The sequence below is a fragment of the Pteropus vampyrus genome, unplaced genomic scaffold (assembly GCF_000151845.1).
Source record: "Pteropus vampyrus isolate Shadow unplaced genomic scaffold, Pvam_2.0 Scaffold14, whole genome shotgun sequence".
Lineage (NCBI taxonomy): Eukaryota > Metazoa > Chordata > Mammalia > Chiroptera > Pteropodidae > Pteropus > Pteropus vampyrus.
Window position 1 is genome coordinate 9,433,896 of NW_011888795.1, and position 5,411 is coordinate 9,439,306.

General features: G+C 38.4%; 1 pseudogene; it reads left to right on the forward strand.

Annotated features, from left to right (window-relative positions):
* The first annotated feature begins 758 nt into the window (after window positions 1–758).
* Window positions 759–877, forward strand: LOC111734320 (annotated as a pseudogene).
* The last annotated feature ends 4,534 nt before the right edge of the window (window positions 878–5,411 follow it).

Genomic DNA, 5,411 nt, shown 5'->3' on the forward strand with positions numbered 1-5,411 from the left:
ACCTACACACATAACTGTGTAAACTATATGTAGGTACAGATATAGACATTGCTATAATACTTGTTGATGCCTTCCATCCAAAGATGTCAGGAACATACTTGTAGTTGAACAAGTTGAATTTATTGCTCATCGCAAGAAGGGAGAACGCATGCCACAGGGGTGGAAAGAACTTAGAGGATTTAGGTTTATGTCAGGTGACCTTCCGGGGGGATTCGTGGAAGCAGTGCTTTGCCTTGGATTGGATGCTGTCAAGAAGTGAGAATTGTTCTGTTCTTAGGTATTTTAATAAACATTACCCAGGAGGAAGGCAGACTAGAGCAAGGCTAAAGCTATCACAAAGAAGCAGTAGTCATCTGTATTAGCCAAGATAGGGAGATGTTTTGTCATTTCTGGGGTTTGGAGCGTGTTCACATTTTGTGTTCAGACATGATTACAGAGCACTCTTGTTTTCATCTGGATCCATCAAGGGCACAGAATGGCTGTGCCTGATACTGCTGTTCTGTGAAACTGTTTCTGTGCAACAGAATAACGCAACGCCGAGCGGTGAGTGCCAGTCTGGCTCTCAGGTGTCAAGGATTGCTTTTCTCTTTCTCACATCCTAGCTAAAATAAAAAGGAGAGATAAAAATGATCAATAATAAAATGATATACATTTCCATGTGTAAATGCTCCAGCAAAATTATAATAGAATACATATTAGAGTCCGATAATTCCACCTTTTTAAATGAGTCAGTTTGGATTTAAAAGTGAGAATATTGGGTCTATAGCCATGCCACCCTGAACATGCCCAGTCATGTCTGATCTCAGACACTAAACAGGGTCAGGCCTGGTTAGTACTTGGATGGGAGACCACCAAGGAAGACCAGGTGCTATAGGCATAAAATAAATAAATAAATAATAAAAGTAAGAATATTGGAAGTGTTTCCTTACAATGAATACAAAACAATGAGAAAGGTTCCAATTAATATCAGAATTAAAATCCATTTTAAGATATAACACACCAGGCTCATTTATTATATGATAAGAGAAAGAAGAGATAACCTTAATGGAAACATGAATAACATGTTAAGCAAATTATAGGCTATCAAGGAAGAAAATATAAGGAAGAACAATATTCTCAGAACAGCATTGGGCTTAATTTTAAAAGTAGTGATGAAAGAATTCCTTTTATATGACATGGAACAAGGTAGTGATGAAATATCTCAGAAATCATATTTCCTGTCCTGAAATTTCAATATCTATTCAAGGCATGCATACTAATACTTAAAAAGACCTTAAAGACCATATATAATAAACTGCAAGATAATGCATATTTTAATATAATGAGATTTGCTCCAGGCCCCTGACCAGCCCCGGTTCCCAATCCTGAGTCAAACTGAGGTAGACTAAAAGGACAATAAGACTTACCCTACAGGATGATTGTTATGACTAGAGAGACTGTTTGGGACATATATGGTTCATGGTGCTTTACAAGCTAGCCATTGTCATGATTTTGGTCTGTGTATGCACGCACAAGCACACACTAAAAAAAAAAAAAACAGAGAGAGAGGATGTTTGTTGCTTGGGCTTCCATAATTGCATGGAAGGCACTCGATTGATGTGTGTGGTCATGTTTGTAGGAGAGCCCTAGGCAATGCTGTTGCAGGCTTTAGACAGTGCAGGCTGGTATTGAGGGGTAAATGGGGGTTGGACATAACTGAATTGGGACTTGCTCAGTTTGATATATGGACAGTTGAGTACAACAAGCTTCAATATATTTACCTTTGTGCCTTTTTCAGTAGTACAGACCTCCTGAAAAATGGTAGGTTTGGGGGAGGGGTTTTTTTGGGGTTTTTTTTTTTATTAACATCACAAAAATGCAACCCTACACTTTACATGGATGAGTTTTGGACCCTATTTATTTTATTGTGGCCTGAGGTTATTTTGTTTCATCAGGTGGTGAATAGAGGCTGGATTGGAAGAGAATACAAGAAGTCTTAGAGAAGTTAGGCCTTAAAAGGTAGACCACATGGGACTGTATCAGAGTAGCAGTAAAAATCTCGTAAAACAGCAAGGAATCCAAAATGAATAAAATAACACACAATTGTCACAAAATGTTTTTCTCCACATTGTTCTAAACATCTGGTGCTAATTTTTTTAATGGCCTACAAACCTTTTAAACGGCCAGCAAATTATAGCTGAGGCTCAATCTGTGGTGCATACGATGACTTTGGGCAAGGGTATTCTTTTTCTATGAAATCATGTTCAAGGGCTTCGAATACTGCCAGCGTCTTTGTACCCATTGTCGAAGATTTTGAAAATAAATACCCATCACGGCTTTGTTTGTTCCTGAACCTTACCATGGTAAGCAGAGAGCTTCCTTGGCCCACAGGGGCTCACGACACAGCCAATACTCCACAGTTCTCACCATCTCTTCAATTTTTCTCAGAACAGTATCATCAGAATTCAGAATAAAAAAAAATAATTTCAGTGGGCTTTTTTCCTGTCATCATTCTAATAACCTATTGTTCACCGGTAATTGGAGTTTTTACTACAATGTGTTGCTTACCCTATTTTGTAAGCATTTATATTATTTCAAAAGAAAACACCAAACAACTTTACCTTCTACTCAAAGACATTTTTTAATGTTCAGTGAAAATCGTAGTTTTCAGACTTTTCCTTTAAATCTCGGAAATATAATATGCTGTCAACTTTATAAATGTATTTCATTGTAAAATCTTCATTTTATCTTGATGGGGTCAGTGTTTATTTAAAAAGAACTGCAGAGTTACCACGTTGGCAACTGTTCACATGTGGGCAGTTATAAATCCAAATTTTCAATGTTCAGCTGAATATTGTTGACCTTTTGCATTTCACATTTTGTCATATAGGCTAAATCAATATATTTCTATGTAAATGTAGAATCACCGTGAAGATGACAGTTAAAATTCAGAGGAATTTAGTGACCCCAATAATACAAGAGGATTGCCATAGTGACTCTTTCAAAATGGTGACCTGTTGGTAAAGTTTTAAATAAAACAGAACTCTCTTTCCTTGATGTACACAGTTAGTAAGCACCTAGGAAATTTGGTGCTTACTAACCTTGCCAAAAAATAACAACTTTGCATTCATTTGTAAAATGGAATTACAGTAGTCTCTCCCCCTTATCTTTGGTTTTGCTTTCTGTGGTTTCATTTACCTATGGTCGACCTCGGTTCAAAAATATTAAATGGAAAATTCCAGAAATAAACAATTTATATGTTATAAATTACATGCCATTCTGAGTAGTGTGATGAAATCTCTTAGTCATTCTACTCCAACCCACCAGGGACATGAATCAAACCTTTATTCAGTATATCTACAATGTATACGCTACTCACCTCTAGTCACTTAGTTATCTTGAGTTACATTTGAGGCCTCAAACATTACTGTAAGGCCCTTGAAAGGTCCTCTGACCAGCCCATTAGTCTCAATTATCAGATTGGCTATCAGAGAGAGAAAGACCATGTTTACATAACTTTTATTACAGGATATTGTTATAATTGCTCTATTTTATTTTTAGTTATTGATGGTAATCTCTTACTGTGCCTGATTTATAAGTTAAATTTTATGTTAGATATGTATATATAGCAAAAAATATAGCATATTAGGGTTCTGTTCTATCTGTGGTCTCAAGCACCCACTGGAGGTCTTGGAACATACCCCCACAGATAAAAGGGTACTACTGTAGTTCTGGGCTCAAATAATTACAAGCAGATTTTTTTACCTACATAATTCTAAGTTCAGTTAGATTCTAGAATTGGATCATTATAAACAGCTTTTCCACTTGTATTTGAAAATCCTGAGACACAGAAGAGAAATCTTTGTCACACCAGTGAGGCCCCACAAAATGCCAGCAATAACCCCTATTCATTGTGACAAAAAAACAAAAACAAAACGAATTTCCAAAATACTCCTGGTACCCTTGGGAGTAGTATTGCCATGCAGAGAACCACTAATTTTTATAAAGTTACAGTCACACATCTGTGCTTTACAATCTAAGTTACACCTGATTAAATAAAAATATAGTTAAGCAAACATAATAAGGGCTGTTTTAAAAACTTTGTGTGGCTCGGGCCCTTACTTTAGAGGCCCTACCTTAATTATATCAAGCATATTAAAATGCACTCTCATCCTACAGTAAATAAACTAATAGCCAAACCTGCTATGTGCCAGGCACCATACAATACCATTCAGTGAGTGTTGTATTTTACAACACCCTCTGAAGTAGGCGCTATTATTAGTCCTATTTTACAGAGGAGGAACAGGTACAGAGAAGTTCAGTGACTTGCCCAATTCACACAGCTAGTAAGTGATGGAGCCAAAATACAAAGCAAGGCACTCTGATGCCAACATAATGTAGCTTGTACAACTCTTGTAGAGTTTCTATTTCAAGACAATTTAAGATATCATTTATGAGTTAGTTGAGTTGCAGAGGACTTAACCTTTGTCAATTTCAGTTGTGGAGTTTATGCTTTGAAATTTGAGCCAATCATTTAACTTGAGGTCTCAAACATTATTGTAAGGCCCTTGAAAGGCCCCCAGGTCCTCCAGGACCAAGCCTGAACTGTCTAAAGCCTACAATAGCACCTTCCAGGCAATCAGAAAGACTCACACCTTCTCTCTCTTGTTTTCAGTGTGTGTGCGTACATGCAAGTTGCATGCAGGTGTGTGTGTGGTAGGTATAAACAATGACAATGGTTAGCTTCAAAAGCACTGTGAACTACGCAATCATTTATCTCTAATTGCACCCATCCTGCAGGATAAGCATAATTATCTCAATTTATGGATGAGGAAACTGGTGTCAGAAGTATCAAGTGACTTGCCCAATGTTACACATAGCCTGAGAAAAGACAGAACTAATTCATTCCTGGTCCTTATGACTCCAAAGCCTCTGCCCCTCCCCTACCTTGGATGACTCAGTATCGACCCCTTGAGGCTTTTCCGTCTCATTGCCTAACACTCCTTCCCCAGTAAGGGAACCTCAGCAGGTTTCTAATTGTCCTGCCGCCACTCAGATCCCATCAGCAAGATATCGCAGCCATTGATTCTTTCCCTACAGCCACTGTCATCCCATTTTAAAGCCAGAGTAAGCCATCAGGCTCTTATTAGAGCACAGCTAACGACAGATGTTGTTATGAATGGGGAACCCCAGAGGATGATTTTCTCAGTGCCGGACTCTCCTGCTCTTCTTTACTTGGGCACTAAAGTCACCCATCACTTCTGACCATGCTTTCCTCTTAGAGACCCCTCCCCCACAACCTTGGAGGCCATGACTGCACCAAGTTGCCGGCATCCTTGTTATCTGGACCCCAGAGGACCCAAAGCATGGGGACAGATGTTTATCAACTGGTTCCCCTCTCTTGAGACTGAGACAGACTCCACTGGCCCTTC